Below are 20697 nucleotides of genomic sequence, written 5' to 3'. Positions count from 1 at the left end.
TGGCCCTGGAGATTTTTTCCTAGGGAGTTCATTAATGGCTTGCTCAATTTCTTTTTCTGAGATGGGGTTATTTAGGAATTTTACTTCCGCTTCTGTTAACCTGGGCAGTTAATTTTCTGTAAATATTCATCCATTTCCCTAAGGTTGTCAAATTTATGGGCATACTATTGGGCAAAATAATTCCTAATTATTGTTTTAACTTCCTCTGCATTGGAGATGAACTCACCCATTTCATTTTTGACATTGATATTTGATTTTATTCTTTTTTTAATCAAATTGACCAAAGGTTTATCAATTTTATTGGTTTTTTCATAAAACCAGTTCTTGGTTTTATTTATTAATTTAATAGTTTTCTTGGTTTCAATTTTATTAATTTCTCCTTTCATTTTCAGTATTTCTAATTTGGTATTTAATTGGGGATTTCAATTTGCTCTTTTTCTAGCTTTTTCAGCTGTATGCCCAGATCGATGATCTTCTTTTCCCCAATTTTATTCATGTAAGCATTTAAGGATATAAAAATTCCCCTAAGAACTGTTATAGCTGTGTCCCATAAGTTTTGGTATGTTGTCTCTTCACTGACATTCTCTTTAATGAAGTTATATGATTTGTTCTTTGGCCCACACATTAGATTATTTAGTTTCCAATTAATTTTTAGTTTATTTTTCCATGGTTCTTTATTAAAACTAATTTTTATTGCATCGTGATCTGAAAAGGATGCTTTGACTACTTCGACCTTTCTGCGCTGCATAGTGAAGTTTTTATGCCCCAGTACATGGTCAATTTTTGAGCATGTGCCATGTACCACTGAGAAAAAGTATATTCCTTTTTATTCCCATTCAGTTTTCTCCAGAGGTCTATCATATCTGCCTTTTCTAAAATTTTATTCACCTCCTTAACTTCTTTCTTTTTTATTTTGAGGTTATATTTATCAAATTCAGAAAGGGAGAGGTTGAGGTCCCCCACTAATATAGTTTTGCTGTCTATTTCTTCCTGTAACTCCCTTAACTTCTCCTCTAAGAATTTGCAAGCTATACCACTTGGTGCATATATGTTAAATAATGATATTGCTTTGCTTCATTGTTTATGGTGCCTTTTACCAGGATATAGTGTCCTTCCTTATCTCTTTTAATTAGATCTATCTTTGCTTTTGCCTTGTCGGAAATGAGGAATGCTACCCCTGTTTTTTTTTTTTTTTTTTTTTTTTTACTTTAGCTGAAGCACTATATATTCTACTCCAGTCTTTTACTTTAGCCTGTGTGTATCCCCTATGTTTCAAATGTGTTTCTTATAAATAGCATATTGTAGGATTATGGTTTTTAATCCATTCTGCTTCCCACCTCTGTTTTATGGGAGAGTTCATCCCATTCACATTCACAGTTATGTTTACTATCTGTATCTTTTTTCCATCCTATTTCCCCCCCTATTTACGCTTTTCTTTCTCCTTTCTCCCTTCTACTCCTCAACAGGGTTTTGCTTTTGACTGCTGCCTTCCTCAGTTTACCCTCCCTCCCTCTTGATTCCCCTCCCTTACCTTACCTTTTTTCCCTTGCTACTTCTTCCCTCCCTTCTGACCAACCCCCTTCCTTTTCTTTCCCCTTTACTCTCCTACTACCTGTAGGACAAGTTTGATTTCTATACTTATCAGGGTATGTTATTCCCTTCTTGAACCAAATCTGATGAGAGTAAAGCTCAAATACTGCTCTTCTCCCTCCCTTCTTTCCCTCTACTATAATATGTTTTTGTGACTCTCCATGTAATATAATTTACCCTTTTCTACTACCTCCTTACCTCTTCTCCAGAAACATCTCTTTATATATGTTAATTATATTTTTATCATTATATCAGTTATTTTATACTGATGCCCACAATCTATGAATATTCCTTTCAATTGTCATAATAACTACATTATTTTCAAGATTGACATATATATAAAACATATATAAAAGTAATCCTACATAAGGATGTAACTAATTAGCCTTATTGATTAACTAGGGTTTTTCCCCCTGTTTACTTTTTATGTCTCTCTTGAGTTTTATATTTTGAGATCAGATTTTCCATTTAGTCCTGGCCTTTTCATCAGGAAGGTCTGGAATTCCCTTATTTCATTGAATGTCCATCTCCTTGCCTGGAACATTACACTCATTTTTTCTGGGTAGTTGATCCTTGGTTGTAGTCCAAGCTCCTTTGCCTTTGGGAATATCCTATTCCAATTTCTCCTGTCTTTTAATGTAGAAGATGAAAGATCCTGTGTGATCCTGACTGTAGTTCTGTTATATTTGAATTGTTTCTTTCTAGCTGGTTACAGTATTTTCTCCTTGATTGGGAAGTTCTGGAATTTGGCTATAATATTTCTTGGAGTTTTTAATTTGGAGTTGCAGGGGATGATTGCTGCATTCTTTTGATGACAATTTTACTGTCTGGTTCTAGGACCTCTGAGCAATTTTCCTTTAGGATTCCATGGAAGATACTGTCCAGGCTCTTTTTTCATCATAGCTTTCAGGTAGACCAATGATTCTTAGATTGTCTCACCTGGATCTATTTTCCAGGCCAGTTGTTTTTCCAATCAGATATTTCACGTTTTCTATTTTCTCATTCTTTAGCCTTTTTTTGACTGTTTCTTGATGTCTCATAGAGTCACTAGTTTCTACTTGCCCAATTCTAATTTTTAATGTTTTGTGTTCTTCTTTTATCTTCTCTGACTCCTTTTCCATTTGGTTAATTTTACTTTTCAATGAGATATTTTCCCCATTTATATTCTGATTCTCCTTAACCAATTTACCAATTTTACTTTTTAAAGATTTGTTTTCCTCTGTGAATTTTTTTTCCATTTTTTCCATTTTTTCTTTCACCTCCCTAATTTGGTTCTTAAAGTCCTCCTTCAGTTCTTCCAGGAATGTTTTTTAGTCTGGAAACCAGTTCACTTTCCTTTTTGAGGTTTCAGATGTGGGTGTAGTGTCCATGCTGTCCTCTTCTGAACTGGTATTTTGATCTTCCCTGTCTCCATAATATGAATCAATGGTCTTTGAAACTTTCTTACAGTTCTTTTTCATGGTGTTTATTTTCCTCCTGGTTTCTGAAGTGGATCTCTGTTTCTGGGGCTCAGGGGGCTCTAAACTTTCTTGTGTTGGGATCTGGCTTTATGTGCTATAGCCTCTGATTTTGTGAGGTATGGGGGAGGGGTGCTCTGGCTGCTGGGAGTCTCCTTTTCCCTAGGAGTGTTCTACAGCAGGGGTTGTCTCAGTTGTATTCTGAGCTGGTGTCTGCCATGTCCCCTGGTTGTGCAAAGCCATGTCTGGGGTTTTTGCGTTGACGTTAATTAGCTCCACCCCCTGGGGCTTACTAACTCTCCTTCTGCTGAGCTGGGGCCTGCTGGGACACCTCTCTTCTGCACTAATCTCCTTCCACCACCAGAAGACGGGCCCTCTCCCCAACTTCTCTTGCTACTGAAGGCCCCCTTCTGGATCCTCTGTTTCTCCTGAGGTATTATTCTCTGAGTGTATTCAAGGGAGGGATTAGAGCCATTTACCTGGCCATCATGGCTCCCAGAAGTTCAAGAAGGAGAGTTTCAAACCTTCAGACTGTGGGTCAGAGGCCGCCGGGCTAGCTGTTCCCACAGCCCCAGGCTCTGCACTCTGACAGATTCCAGTTCTGGGTTGGGAGGCCTGGGGCTTGCCTGGTCCTGCTCCAACATTTTGCTCACCTAGAGATCTCACAGATAGGAGCACTGGCTGGATTCCTCTGCTGTTTCCAGTTGGTTTGTTCTAGTGCCCTTGTGTGTGCCCGGCGCTCTTGCCTCTCTCAGTCTACTAGTAGCTTGTAACTCTCTCAAATCTGCTCAGCTTCACTTTTTTATTTATATCTGACAGAATTTGTGAGAGAGATCTGGTAGTTCTTTTCTTTCACAGGGCCATCTTGGCTCCACCCTCAATAATGACATTTCTAAAAGTGATTCAATGAAGCATTCATAGAGCATGTAAAAGAAAGGGTGTGGCTAAGTAGTTAGGGAACAAGAAGCTCAATGGTAGATCTTTGGAAATAAAAGTGCAGCCCATACAGAGAAGAGAACCTAGCATGACCCATCCAAGGGATGGAGCCAAGGGTTGATTGTCTACCAGTTGCCCTGAGATATGGACAGAGGGAAACAAACAACTTGACTTGGTGTTCAAGGGTAGGCAGTGTGTTCCTTATTGTGCAGTCTCTGAGACTAAGATGAAACAAAGTATGGCTTAATTCTCTGCTTCTTATGCTAGTTTTGGCCTAACAATTAATGCCAAGAAAATGGAGGTTCTACACCAGCCAAGACAACACAATCTATATGTGGAACCATCAGTTACAGCAAATGGAGAAATTTTGAATGCTGTGGACAGGTTCACTTACCTTGGCAGTACACTTCACCCGGATGACCACATAGATAGCGAGGTTGACATATGCATTGCTAGAGCTAGCTCAGTGTTTGTGAGTCTTTGAAGAAAAGTGAGGGAGAGAAGCGGTGTCAGGCTGCCCACCAAATTGAAGGTCTACAGAGCCATTGTGCTGACCTCATCATCATATGGCCTGTGAATCCTAGCCAGTCTACCAGCATCATGGCAGGAAATTGAATTGCTTCCATTTGAATGATCTTAGTAAGATTCTGAAGATCACCTGGCAAGATAAGGTACCAGACACTGAGATCCTTTCTCAAGCTGAACTGCCAAGCATTCAAACTGTACTGCAGAGAGCCCAACTCAGATAGGCTGGCCACATTGTTTGAATGCCAAAAGTATGTTTGCCGAAAAATTATTTTGCAGAGAACTCACATAAGGCAAGTGTCTACATGGAGATTAGAAGAAGTGATACTAGGACACTCTCAAGGTCTCTCTGAAGAAATCTGGAATTGATTGTGAGACATAGGAGACACTGGCACAGGACTTCTCAACATGGTGTACCAATATCAAAGAAGGCTCTGTGCTATAAGAGCAAAGTAGAATTTCAGTATCTCAAAAGAAATATGAGATGCATAAATTTAGTTCACTTTAGTATTTTGTGACTTTTTTGAAAGTCATTTGATTTTTCTGAGGCTCATAAGTAAAAGGGGACAGCAATGTCTATAATAATTACCTCACAGGGTTGTTAGGGATAGATACTGTACCTGTGAATTCACTGATACTGGGAATTGTCAGATCAGGGAACTTCTTTTACCAGTACCAATCTACAGCACTGAGATATTTAATGATTTATCCAGGGATCACTCACATATGTCACCCTCCTCCTCCTTCGATAATCTTGTGTCTCCTTATTTGCCTCTAGGATCAAATCTAAAATTGTCTACTTGGATTTCAAAGCCTTCCACAACCTGGCACTTAACCACCTTTCCAGTCTTCTTACACTTTGTAAGTATTCTGTGATATAATGGCACTGTCCTCCTTGCTGTTCCTGTCATAGGACAATCTGTTTCCAAACTCCACGGATTTTCACTGGGTGTCCCCCATCCCTAAAATCCCGTCCCTCCTCATCTCTGCTTCCTGGCTTCCATGGTTTCCTTCAAATTGCAGCCAAAGTCCCACTTTCTTCAAAAAGCCCTTCCCAAATCTTCTTTAACCTAGTGTCTTCCCCATATGGATTATCTCCAATTTATCCCACGTATATCTTGATTGTGCAAAGTTGTTTTCATGTTATCTCCTCTGTTAGCCTGTGAGTTCCTTGGAAGCAGGGATTATCTTTTGACTTCCTTTGTATCCTCAGGTCTTAGCACAGTACCTGGTAGAGGTAGTAAATGTAATAAATTTATAACCAGAATATTATCAGATGCAGGACTTAAATTTTGGTTCTGATCTTAAACAGACAATTGTTATGAGGATAAAAGTAGAGAATGGTTGTGAGAAATTTCATAAGCCTGCATGTGCTATATAAATGGCATTTAGTATTATAATAAACTTTTGAATGAGATTAGGAACTAAAAATTGAATGATAATACAGTTACAAAGGTTTTCAGTTCACTAAATAACTGTGGCTAAAAAGACCTGATTAATAGTTCTGAAAACCTGGAAGAAGGTCCTTAATAGAGTGATACTAAACTATCTTTGACTGTGATCTGTTCAGTATTTTCATCAATTTTTTAAATGAAAGCAGGGAAGGGACACCTATCAAGTTTGCAAACTATGCAAAGTTAAAACTTTCGATTGGAATCCATTTTGGAATATCATTTAGATTCAGATGCCATATTTAATAGCAAGGCAGCGACATGGTTTGGCAATATTTTGTGTGGAAAAAAATCTGGAAATTCAAATGAGCCAATGATGGGACAAAAAAGTGAACAATAATTTATGCTTCTTTGACAGAAGTACAGTGGCCAGATCACAGAAAGTACAACTCCCAATATACTCTAACAGTTATGTGCTGGATGCTACAATGTAAGGATGATGGCGATCTATATCCAATTCAAAGTTGTGGAGTCTGTATAATGGAGCATCTAACTTATGATGAAAGTCATTTAGCATTTGAAGACACTGGATATGGTTAGTTAAGGGCAGGAGAAAGAACCTGAAGGGATGCATTATAGCTATCTCCAAATCTATGAATTAATATAATATAGAAAAGAAAGCTGACTCAATCTGTGTTGTTCTGAAAGTAACAAACAAACAGGTTTCTTTTCAACATAAAGAATAACTTCTTAAACAATTAGATCCATTGAACAAGGGAACACGCTTTTTGATGAGGCAATAAGCACCTAATCCCTGGGAATATAATCATAGCAAGCATGAATATATCATTTTAAGATTTTTAAGCTTCTTTACATATAATATTTCATTATATCCTCTGTGTTATCCCATTTTTCCAGATGAGGAGACTGCAACAGAGAGATTAAGTGATTTGACCACATAACACAATATCTAAGTGTCTGAGATGAGATTCAGTTCCCTCTCTCACTCTGAGGCCTTCTCCCTAGCTGTACTGCTGCACAGATTTCTGCAGAGAGATTCAACAAGGACCTGATAACCATCTCTTAGTGTGACTACAGAGGGAATTTCTGCATTGAGTAGATAAGCCCTAGGGACTCTGCTAAATCTTAATTCCCTTATTCTATATAACCCAAATATATCAATAAATAACTCTCCAAAGTGTTTATCGAATTTTTATAGTATTCAGAGGTCTAGATTAGTCACTTGGTATATCAGATATTTAAAAGAAAGATTGGGGTCTTTTAAAAAGAATTTTACAATTTCATGGGAGAGATGAACTCCTTGGCACTAAAATTTGTTTTTAAAGAATCATCCTACTAACACCCTAAGGACGAAAAATAGGTTAGTGATTATCCTCTACATTGAAGGAAGTATGCTATTTTGATGGAGGGCATTATTAGGTGATCAACGAAATCAAACCAACTTCTCCAAGCTTCAGTGCTCTTCTTCAAAGACCAAGAAAAAAAATTTAACTAATCCTATATAGTATGGAAATCTGTTTCTACCAGAACTTGAAGGAAACCATACCTTAACTTGAGAACTAGTTTCAGCTAACAAATTCAGAATATCACCAGAAATGAGAATGTAGAGCTTGGTGGCACAATAGATAGAGTGTCAGACCTAGAGTCAAGAAGATTCATCTTCCTGAGTTCAAATCTGGCCTCAGACATTTACTAGCTGTGTGACCCTGGGCAAGTCATTTATCCCTGTTTGCCTCAGTTTCTTCATTTGTTAAATGAGCTGGAGAAAGAAATGGAAAAACACCCCAGTATCTTTGCCAGGAAAATACCAAATGTGGTCACAAAGAGCCAAATAGGATCACAAAGTATCAAATGTGACTGAAAATGTTTGAACAACAAAAGAATGGATAGGCCATCTATAAAATGTAAGCAAAATCTGGTCCTAGGAGAAACTGCAGGAAAAAAAAATCTACGTTGTCTTCGTGGATATGTCCTTACCTAGTTGATCTAGTACCTACTCTGAAAAGTAATGGATCTTTTATCATAGTATTTTGAGTATTCTCTCTTCATCCTTCACCCATTCAGCTCTATGGACCCACACTCCATTGCTACCTTCTGATCCTGTGCAATCCTTTTCCATAACCTTTAAAAAAAATCCTTCATAAAGGACCTTTCTAAAGCACTGGAAGCCTTTTTTCATGTTTTAATAGTTCATGAATATGAATGCAACACTTTGACTTATTCATCCATTATGCTTTGCTCTCACTGAGCATCCCACCTCTTCTTCAGTCATACTATATATTCTAAGGATCTCCCTTAAGGTCACTTCTTATGAAAGTCATATACTGTAGCATACTAGCATTTAGAAAAAAAATCTTTCATTGACCTTTGGGTGAACTTCAATTAGAATTTTTACACATTGCAGGATTTCCTCCCTCACGGTTATAGTAATAACCACAACAATAACTACAATAGCTCACATTTATGCAACACTTAAAGTTTCAAAAGCTATATAGCATCACCTTGAACATTTTGTATTAAAAAATGGGCTTCCATAGTAGAGAAAAGTTAGAAATTGTTTGAAGTACTATTAAGTTTTCCAAATCCAATCTACTCTGCCTCTCTGTTAAATTCTGGGCCCAGCTCATTGTTCAAGGGCCTAAGACATATACATTGATAGACTAAATAAAAGTGCAAGCCATTTAACTAAATGTCATAATCTGACATCATAATAATAATAATAAAAAACATTCTTTATCTACTTGGCTTTCCCTGTGTGGATTACTAGGACAATTTTTATTGAGTGCTTGGGAATCTCACTAAGTAGGCTGAAAACTTGCAGCTCACTGCAGTATTCTAAGGCTTGATATAATCCAGAGGTTCCCAAACTTATTTGGCCTATGGACCCCTTTCAAAAAAACAAAAATTACTCAGTGCCTCCCTGGAAATCTACTTCTTTTAACCCTTTAAATGTTTGGTTCTTTTTTTTTTTTTTAAATTGGCATCATTTTTAAAAGTATATAATTTTTTTGTTTGTTTTTTGTTTTGTTTGGTTTTTGGCAGGGCAGTTGGGGTTAAGTGACTTGCCCAAGGTCACACAGCTAGTACATGTGTCAAGTGTCTGAGGCCTAATTTGAACTCAGGTCCTCCTGACTCCAGGGCTGGTGCTCTACTAACTGCGCCACCTAGCTGCCCCCGTATACAATTTTTTAAATGACATATCTTAAATTTATTGTAAATTTGTGGGTTTTTCTTGCATTTAAATTTTGATGTCACAATATTGCATCACGTAACTGTATAGTATCATATTGTAAAGAAGTCATTACATGCACATATCCATGCTGATACATGTTAGACTTCCCAGCAATGAGTGACAAACTCACCTGCCAACATTTGCTTAAGGCCTGACAGCAGACTTGACTACTGATTGATTATAACTTTCATTTTGTGTGTTCATTTGGAAAATAACATAATCACTATGACTTTAACTCTGTTACACAACAGATGAAACATATACAAATGATTTTTTCAAAATTTTCTTCTTTCTTTATGCTTGTACTGACCCCTTATTTTATTCAACATCTCCCAATTGTACCCAAAGCTACTACCACTGCCCTGGATTGTTCCAGCACCCTCACTGGATCAGATAGTATGGCCACTTTAAGAACCTCTAAGTGCACTGATGGAATTCAAAAGCAGGCATATCTGGAGGGTCTCATTATCTACCAAGAATTCCCTTCCATTTTGACTTAAAACAGGACATCCTCTATGACAATACCAACCCTTTTGATAAATACATATATATATATCCTTAGTATGCCTTATTTAATGCTCCCTTCACAGTGTCCCTCATAGCACAGATTCATTAACAGATTAATTATTAGGTGATTAACTCTTTACCCATAGCAATCCATTGAACACATCTACTAATTTATATGGGGTTGGCAATATGCATCAGTACAGATTCTTAAAGAGAGATAACATGACACTATGAAAAAAACAAACATTAGATTGAGAGTCAGAGGATCTTGGTTCAAATTTGAACTCTCAGGCTCACAACCTGTATGACCTTGGGCAAATCATTCTACCTCTCTGGGCATCAAATTCTTTTATTATTTGAAGGAAGGGTTGAAGTAGATATTCTCTAATGGAGGGGTTCTTAACTTGGGGTGTTCAGTTGGACTGATAAACAGATTTCTGAGAATCCACGACCTTAAAAAGAAATAAAATTCTCTTTAATTTCACTAAAGTGTCAAGAAATTTAGCATTTTTTCAATTATTTATATCATTCTGAGAAGGGGTAACAGGGTATTATGACACAAAAAGGTTTAAGAACCTTTGTTCTGAGATCTTTTTCCAGCATCCAAGCTGTGAAATTAAATATGAAAGTATTACTATTGTCAGAGGAACATTCCACAAAGTTATCTCTATTATTGCATCAAAAAATGCATTTTTAAATTCCTTTTACACATTCATGGGATACAGCTTATTGAAGGAAATGCATTAAGGGTACATTTTTCTCTACTGAGTCAAATGATTCCTTAGTAAATAACAGAAGCAGAAGGCTATTTTATTCTCAATATCTCTTTGTCATGTATGTGACAGTGAGGATCACAACATCATAGATTTAGAGCTAGTGTGATCCATTGTTGAAAAAAGTGTGCTTGACATGTATAACCTGTATCAGATTGCTTTCCATCTTGGGAAGGAGGGAAAGAAGGAAGGAAGGAAGGAGGAAAATTTGGAACTCAAAATCTTATTTTTTAAATGAATGTTGAAAATTGTCTCTACATGTAATTGGAAAAAATAAAATGGTACAGATGAAAAAGAATTTCTTTTTTAAAAGTGTGCCTGAGGAACTCTTTTTTTTTGTCTTTGTATCTCCTTGTGCCTAGACAGTGCCTTGCCACCTCCTCCTCCATCCCACCACTGATGAAAGGCTTCCCAATGTCCTTCTCTGAAATCTACTTGTAAAATGGACTTGGCATTGAATTCTTGAAGCCTATGTCAATTGTACACAGCCCCTGGTGGGTTTTACCAAAGTAAAACATACCAAAGTATGTTTCTGTGTTTTAGGTGCTGAGATATGGATAACCTCAAAATTCATGACTGTGTTGGATAGTTCTGATCAAAAACATTTTTAGCACCTATTACATGTGGGACACTGTGAGAGGTACTGTAAAAACAATGATTCAAAATTACCAATACTTTCATTCAAACAGCTCACAATTAACTGGTGGGGAATACAGCACTGTCATAGATAAGTACAATAGAATGTAGTATAAGGTAGGGAGTAAAGACAATGTCTAGGTTCTCTAGGAAAATTTCAGAAGGAAGAGAATGCTTTCAGCTGAGGGGATCAAGGTACTTTATGTGGAAGAGGTACACCACAGCTGGTCCAAGAAGGTAGATAAGATATCTGAATTAGATATTTTCTATTGTCCAAACCTAGCCAAATATGAAGAGACTCATCTTTAGCTTGTTGGCCAATAGGTGATGGTTTAACCATCAACTACTCAGTGCTTATCTTGACCACATCTCATACTTCTATCCCTTGTCATCCACTCACCTCAAGTTCAAACTTTCATCAGATTTCACATTACCCAGTATAGCAACTATTACAAAAACTTCCTAACTTGTCTCCTTGCTTCCACTGTCCCCCCTTTCCAGTCCATCCTTCACACAACTGCCAAAACAATCACCTAATGCACAAACCTTTCCATGCCACTCTTCTTTTCAAAAACCTTCAGTTGTTACCAATTGCTCACATAATGAAATGCAAACTCCGCCCCAGAATTTAAGGCTGTCTACGCTATTTTTTTTTCTCCAATCTATCTCTTACAAAATAATCCTCTTTGTTTGCTCTGTGTTCTAAACATGTAATATTGCTGTTGCCAGCTCTATGTATTCATGCATGCCATCCCAGAATCTCATCTCTGAGGCACACTTTCTCCTTTTCCTCACTAAATTTTCCTAGAGAACTTTTGACTTTGCCTTTATCCATACTTTGCACCATTTTGCGTAATGCTTATTTAGGAAAATATTGTATTCCCTTCAGTTAATTATAAGTTCTTCATGTAAAAGTATTACTACATTTTTAATCATCATTTTTCAAGTAGGTCTCATAGTACCTCACGTATTGTAGGTGCTAAGAATATATTTTGGACTAGAAACACAATCTGTCTTTTGAAATTATCCATGTTTTAACCCTTAAAACACTTGTAAGCAACTATATTATGTTAAGTACCAAAACGTTACCTGAATTTAATTTGCAAAGTATTTTAAGTCTACTAAGTTATCTAGATGTGGACTATGATAATTTCATCAAGAAATCTACGCAATGCTAATCAACGGCCAAAAGATCCTAAATTAACAAATACTTTAATTACTTGTATGCAAAGAGATATGACAGCTAAAGGTAACACCAGATTGGACTATAGCCTTGTTTTCAAAAACTTTGGGAGGACAATGATTGGATTTCACAAACAGTATTTCTTTATAAAACAGGGAAGTAGTGAAGGGCAAAACCAATTTAAGGAAGCTTCATACATCACCTTAAAAGTAGTTATCAATGAAAATGAAAGGATATTAGAAGAAAATTAGAAACTAACTACAAATATGTTTTTATAAAAAATTCTTTTCATCATTGAAATGGATAGAAGAATTGCTTTACTTAGTCTCTAACATCATAGTTCCAGGGCTGTTTATAGAGGAAATTGGAATGAAAATTGATTGAAAGATGGAGAAATCACAAGATTTCACTGTGTCTATCTAGTTGTCATCCTCTGCTCCTTATTTTATATAACTCCCTATATCCAATCTATTTCCAGGAACTGTCATTTATACCTTTCTATCATTTCTCACATATGCCTCCCTCTGACACTGCCACCTGCCTGGTGCAGATACTAATCACAGGACTACTACAAAAACCTGCTGGTTGGTCTCCATGCCTCATGTATCTATCCATTTTATTCCATGTTCTACTCAGCTGCCAAATTAAACTTCCTAAAGGGCAGGTCAGACCATACTTCCCCTTTCCCAAAAATTAAACTAAGCCTAGCACTCTCTATTATTTTCAGGATCAAATATGAAATCATCCTTTTGGCTTTTAAAATCCTTCATATCCTTAATCTTCCTACCTTTCTAGGCTTCTTATACCATAGTCCTCCACATTTTCTGGGACACTAGCCTTCTTGCTATTCTTTGCACATAATATCCTATATACTTATTTTGCTCATTTTCACTTATTGTCTGCCATGCCTGGAACTTTCTCCCTCTTCATCTCCATGTTTTAGTTTCCCTGACTTCCCTTTTGTTCCAACTGAAATTCCACCCTTTGCAGAAAGGCTTTCCCAATCCATTTTTATTTCTAGTGCCTTCCTTCTGTGATTATCTACAAGTTACCCTGTATATATCTTATTTGTTGTACTCCCCTATTAGACAGTGAGCTCTTTGAGATCAGAGACTGTTTTTGTTTGTTTGTTTTTATTCTCCCTTTTATTGTATTCCTGTAACTTAGCACAGTGCCTGTCAAGTAATAGGTACTTATGATTTGACTTGTTGACTTAACTTTATTGTTTGTTAATTTTTGTTTTAAAGAATATTTGGTTAGGCATAGAAAACTGCTTTAAATTCTTTCAACATATTATTTTCCATTCACACATCAAACATTATTCAAGCTTCCATGAAAAGATATGAGAGGTGGCAATATTTGGCAGGCCTCTGATCATTAAAATCAAGTAAGGCATAAAAGAAGAAGACATATTCATTCAAAAATTGCTTTTCACTACCACAGAGGAAAAATAATGCAGAATCCAAGGAGAAAATAGTTTCCCTAAATCTAGACAGCCACGTACTATAGATGGTCAGATCCTCCATTCTTCTTCACAGATCAAATCATGGAGCAATGCAAAACCTCCTGGATGATATTCACAACCACTGAAAAGAATTTATCCTAAGTAGCCACAAATGAAAAGCTAAACAGATAAAGAATTATTACTGCTTGTAGTATTACATACAATTTGATGGACATCGTACAGTGCTTATCCAACAGTATGTACACTTTGGTTAGATACTACAAATGGACAATGAATTGGTTCCAGAATTGAACAGTCTGTACTGAGCTGCTTAAGGGAACCTGGAGAATGTCTTAAATGATGCTAAACTTCTCCTCGTTATGAAAGTTAATCTTTTTAACAACATAATTTCACCAGTATTGTTATCTTTACACAAAACCATAAAATATCACTGTGTTTAAATACTGGAAGTTGAAGGTATGAAACACATAATAAATAAGGAATTACAAGGAAGGACCAGAGTAAAGGATCTTGTAAAAGAAATGTAACATGTTATTCAGTCAATCAACAAGCATTTATTATGTGCTTATTATGGCCCAGATGCTCTGCTAAGACATACAGAATAAGAGCAAAAAACAGGAGCTGTCCACAAGGAACTTAAATTCTAATGGAGAGAACTACATATTTAAATCCAAACATATAGAGAAAGAATAGAGAGTAGAAGGAAAATAACCTTTGTGGGCATGGAATGGTGATGGAGAGAAAAAAGAGCTAACTATTAGATATCCCATTTACTCCACTCATATCCTCCCAAGGTCAAGAAAAAGTGGAGGTCTGTAGCACTTTGGGCTGACTGCCTGTGGTGAAATGCTAGGAGGATGAAGGCAAGAGTTGCACTAAATGGACAGTTAGGTAGATACTGATGGGTTGCTATAGGTATCATTGCAGAAAAAATCCATATCTATGAATTCTGCCATCTTGCCCTCCATATCTGTGAGTTCACAAGTCCACTTGAGCATCTAAGGAGGTTGTATTAAGCCCTAATCCTGGAACACAGTTTAAGTGTGCATTCTTCATTTATATTTTCTTCAGGCTTATGATTTCACTGGTATGGGTTAATCCCAGTGAGGAACATCCCTCTACCAATGCTGATCAATATATGCTTTATAATTTAGTCTTAGTGGGTTTCCTGGATTAACAAGAGATTAAACAATTTGCCTGGGTTCACAAAGCCAGTTGATATCACAGATGAGAATTAATTCAAGGTTTTACTAACTCTTAGCACAGTATTTTATCCATTATATTACAATGCCTCTCACATTCCTTGTATAGGGGGAAAAAACAGCTACTTGAAATGTCACCATTTTAATATGGGTGAAATTCAAATAAGTTTCTGATAAAGTACATGTTATTGTAGTCCTTCCTTTATAGAAAAAAAAATCCTACACACTCAGCACTTAACCTCCAGTGGTATTTTTGTTGTAATCTTTGTGCTGAGAACTTTGTACTTGAAATCACATAATTAGCTTTGTTATATATAACACATTCCAACTGCATATTCTCTTTGTACAATAGGGGCACAATGAACCTGAAAAACTGTCGAGTTGAACACAGGATATAATCTCTAAGCAATTGATGCTCTATTGTTAAATATTACAATGGTCATTTTTTTTCTGTACCTTGTGGAAACAGTTATTTTGGGTAACCATGATGCATCACAGGTTCCCTATCTATCAATTACACTGTAACCCCATGTTCTCTTTCTCAAAATGTTTCATTTTCACCCCAAGATACTCAAAGCTGAGGAAACTTTCCCTACATTTTCTAATACCAGGCTCCAAGAAAAAATTTAAACAACTCATAATCTTGGAGAGAACATCTGCTCTCAAAAAAAATACTTTATGTAAGACTCCTACTAGAATTCTAATATCATTTTTTAGACTAAGAACAGAGGCAGAAAGCTACTTTCAACTCGCTCTCAGACACATAACATCCCTCCAAAAAACACACAAAGGTTAATTTTTACAATGATTTTGAACCCAACTATCACTGAGTCCCATTCAAAGAATCTTTTTTTAAATGTTTCTTTGCTTGAAGAATCTCAGTGTTGGAAGGAATGTATAGTACATTTAATCCAACAGATATCTAACCAATGTCTTCCTTAATATCTTTTTCAAGTTCTCATTCATCTTTTTTTTCTTAAAGATCTCTAAACAAAGGGACCCTACTCCCTTCTAAGGCAGTGCTTTCAAATTTGCAGTAGGTCTAATTATTAAGAAATATTTCCCTTTATGGAGTCAAATTTTCCTCTTTAAGATTTCCACTCATCAATACTATTTTTGTCTTCAGATGCCAAGCAGAATAAACATTTCCTTTTTCCTCACATGATATTCTTTCAAATACTTGAAGACAGCTTTCAGTATTCTTCTGCATTTTCTCTTCTCCAGTTACTCCAACAGATCTCTTATAGGAAAAACCCAAGGTCTTTCACATCCTACTTGGAGTTTTCTGCATATTTTCCAGTTTATCAATGTCTTTACTAATTGATGCAAGCAAGATCAGAAATGAGCACATGATTCCAGATGTGTTCTATTTGAGAGTGCAGACAGGGGCACTCCACTTCTGTAGCCATGGATACCTTCCTTTTCTGCACGTAACCTAAGATAACATTAAGGTCTATTTTTGACCACCATATCACATAGCTGACTTAAGTTCGTAATTTACTAAAATGTCCAGTGTTTTCTGAGAGCAACTGTTGTATAGCTACTCTTTCACTATCCTGTGAGTTGATTTTTTGAACCTAAATGAAAGATGATATTTTTCCCTATTTTATTTTACCTTATTAAATGTATCCTAGAGTTGCTTAAAATCTTGATCTAATGAGTATTGACTTGAGAACTCCACTAGGAATTGTATGCATATTTTCTATTCAGAAAACTAATGTATCATATGTTATTAGTTGAGAACAGTGATAGGCATTGAGGAGATACAAAGATTGAATCATGTAAGTTAGGATTTTTGTCCTCAGGAACTCACAGTCTATGAGGAGAATATGAACCATGTAAATGATATAGTACAAAATATAAGTGATTAACCAAGCTTTAAGCAAAGAACTGTGTAAGGATAAAGGAAATAAAATTCTGTTACCAGTTTAGGAAAACAAAGAGATATAAGGTTTTAAGTTATTTTTTTTTTGTTTCTTCATTTTCTTTAGTGGGGAGGCAGAGTGGAGGGATGGATCTGAGTTGCATTTAAAAGTTGGGAAGAAATTCAATAGGTTTCAGAAGGTGAGGGATGCCATTCTACATATAGCAGTGTAAATAAAGGAACAGGGACTCAAAGCATGTTCACAAAATATACAGAAGTGTAGAGTACGAAACATGTCTGGAAAGATAAAAGGGAGATCAGATTAAAGGGCTTCAGTCAAAAGAGATGAACTTTTCTTAGTAGGTAATGGGGAACTGTTGAGAGATTTTGAGCAGAGGATACAGATGATCTTATGCATGCATAAAGACAATTACTCTGCAACATTACCAAGGATTGGAAGGGATGGAAAATAGTGGCAAGATGACCTGCTGGAATACTGTTGGAATAATCTATGTGGATGATTAGGAGGGCTTATTCTAGTGTGGTGGCAGTGGAATAAAAAGAAGTGCATCAGTGCAGACAAATTTCAAAGATAGACTTAGCCTTGGCCATTGATTGGTCATAAAAGATGCTGTAAGGGAAAAGTCAAAGATCACACCAAGGTTGAGACTGTTTTGTCATTGTTGAGTTGTTTCACTTGTGTCTAACTCTTCATGACCCCATTTGAGGTTTTCTTTGCAAAGATACTGGAATCATTTGCCACTTCTTTCTCCAGATCATTTTAACAGATGAGGAAACTGAGTCAAGCAGGGTTAAGTAACTTGCCCAAGGTCACAGAACTAGTAAGAGTCTGAGGCTGTATTTGAACTCATGAAGATGAGTCTTCCCAAATCCAGGTCTAGTGCTCTACCCCTTGGGCACCTAGCTGGCTGTAGAAGATTGAGTGAATGACTATGTCAATAATAGAAACAGTAAAGTAAGAACAGCAAACATGCTATGAGCAAAGGACAAAACACATGGTCTATGTCCAATAAGAGATTAAAGTGGTAAAGGCAAGTAAATGATAGAGGGAATGATCCATTGCATGCTAACGTAAAATACAAATAGCATGTTGTGGTGTGAGAAATGTTCAAGGGACACTTTGTGGATAATTAATAATTTCATTAGTTATGCTAGCAGATAATTAATAAAAGGGATCAGTGGCACTCGCAAATGCCAAAGACCCCTCATGGAACCCACTAAATGCTTATATGCCCTTAGAAGAATGGGTGCTCCTGAAGGCAGAAATCAACTCTGATTGGTTAACAATTAATGAGAAGAATAAATATTATGATGCGAGATGGACCTATTCTGATGAGGGGCTAAGGGACTTGACTTTGATCACTCTTGCTCCCAGACCACTCCCAGACTCAGACAATCTAGACAAAGATCTACCCTTCACTTGAGCCCACCTGAGTGGAACAAATTAGTTAGAATTCGCCTTCTATTAAATTCTTCTTAGGTTTTATCTAGGCAGGTGGGGTCTCCCACACAGGACGTAAAAGCATGTACCCTGGGGCAATCTCATCCATGAACAATGTTCTTCAGAGACCCAACAACCTGCAGGTTTCTGGTTTCTGAGTGAGGAAATAAGAAGGGAAAACCCTGGATTTCCCCAATAATTGGTTATTTAATATAAGAGAAATAGTCATTTCTCTCAATGTAAATTTATGTCATAACTTTTGCCCTTAAATGCAACATTCATCTTGGTTGAGAAAGTTGAATACATTACCCTCTGATTCAAGAAATTCCAGTGGCTCCCTACAGCCTCCAGGATCAAATACAGAATTCCCTGTTCAGCCTTTAAAGCCTTTCTAACCCACACCCTTCTTATCTTTCTAGGCTTTTCATATTTTTCTCCCATCCACATATTTTATAATTCAGTGATACCCACATTTTTACTATTCTTTTTTAAAAATTTATTTTAGTATTCAACATTAATTTCCACAAGATTTTGAGTTACAAATCTTCTCCCCATCTCTACCATCCCCCAACCCCAAGATGGCATGTATTCTGATTGTCCCTTTCTGTAGTCTGCCCTCCCTTCTATCACCCAATCCCCCCATTATTCCCTTTCCCATTACTTTGTTGTAAGGCAAGAGAGATTTCTATACCCTATTGCCTTTATATCTTATTTCCCAGTTGCATGTAAAATTTTTTAAACATTTGTTTTTAGAACTCTGAGTTTCAAATTCTCTTCCTTCTTACATCCCCACCCACCCTCATTGAGAAGGCAAGCAATTTAATTTAGGTTATACATGGATCATTATGCAAAACATTTCCATAATAGTCATGTTGTGAAAGACTAACTATATTTCCCTCCAACCTATCATGTCTCTATTCATTTTTTTAACTAAGATTTTTTATTTTTAATTTACAACACTCAGTTCCACATGATTTTGATTTCCAGATTTTCTTCTCCCCACCACACCCCCCAAAGACAGCATGGAATCCGATATATCTTCTACTTATAACTTCACATTGAACTTATTTACACAACAGTCAAGTTGTAAAGAAGAATTATGGCCAAGGTAATGAATTATGAAAAAGAAGGAACAAAACAAACAAAAAAAAATACAAACAAAAGAGAAAAAAAAACTAGAAAAAGAACAAACACTTTGCCTCAATCTGCATTCAGTCTCCATAGTTCTTTCTATGGATATAGATAGCTCTGTCCTTCATGACTCCTTTGGAGTTGTCCTTGAATCTTGTATTGCTGAGAAGAGTGAAGTCTATCAAGGTTAGTCATCACAGTATCCATATATCCGTTTTTTTGTATAATGTTCTCCTAGTTCTGCTCCATTCACTCAGCATTATATCATGCAGGTTTTCCAGGTTATTATGAAGTCAATATCTTCCCCATTTCTTTTTTTTTTATTTTCTGTTCTCTCTCTTTTTTATTTTTTATTTTTTAAATTTATTTAACATATTTAGTTTTCAGCATTGATTTTCACAAGAGTTCTCTGGATTACAAATTTTCTCCCCATTTCTACCCTCCCCCCCCACTCCAAGATGGCGTATATTCTGGTTGCCCTGTTCCCCAGTCAGGGCTCCCCTCTGACACCCCACTCCCCTCCCATCCCCTTTTCCCTTCCTTTCTTGTAGGGCAAGATAAATTTTTACGCCCCATTGCCTGTGTATCTTATTTTCTTGTTGCGTGGAAAAATATTTTTGTTTGTTTTTGAACATCTGTTTTTAAAACTTTGAGTTCCAAATTCTCTCCCCTCTTCCCTTCCCACCCACCCTCCCTAAGAAGTCAAGCAATTCAACATAGGCCAAATGTGTATCATTATGTATAACCCTTCCACAATACTCATGTTGTGAAAGACTAACTATATTTTGCTCCTTCCCAACCCATCCCCCTTTATTGAATTTTCTCCCTTGACATTGTCCCCTTTTGAAAGTGTTTCTTTTTGACTACCTCCACCCCCATCTGCCCTACCCTCCATCATCCCCCCCCCCATTGTTTTTATCTTCTTCCCTCTTCTTTCCTGTGGGGTAAGATTCCCAATTGGGTATGTATAGTATTCCCTCCTTAGGCCAAATCTGATGAGAGCAATGTTCACTCATTCCCCCCTCATCCGCCCTCTCCCCTCCTCCAACAGAACTGCTTCCTGTTGCCACCTTTATGGGAGATAATCCATCCCATTCTATCTCTCCTTATCTCTCTCTCTCAGTATGTTCCTCTCTCATCCCTTAATTTGATTTTATTTCTTTTAGATATATTCCCTTCATCTTCAACTCACTCGGTGTCTGCTCTCTCCCTCTCTCTCTCTCTCTCTCTCTCTCTCTCTCTCTCTGTGTGTGTGTGTGTGTGTGTATATATATATATATATATATATACATACACACATAGATATATACATACATACACAT

This window comes from Trichosurus vulpecula, chromosome 2 (genome assembly GCF_011100635.1).
Source record: "Trichosurus vulpecula isolate mTriVul1 chromosome 2, mTriVul1.pri, whole genome shotgun sequence".
Lineage (NCBI taxonomy): Eukaryota > Metazoa > Chordata > Mammalia > Diprotodontia > Phalangeridae > Trichosurus > Trichosurus vulpecula.
The sequence above is the reverse complement of the archived record's forward strand: the minus strand, read 5'-3'. Positions refer to the sequence as shown.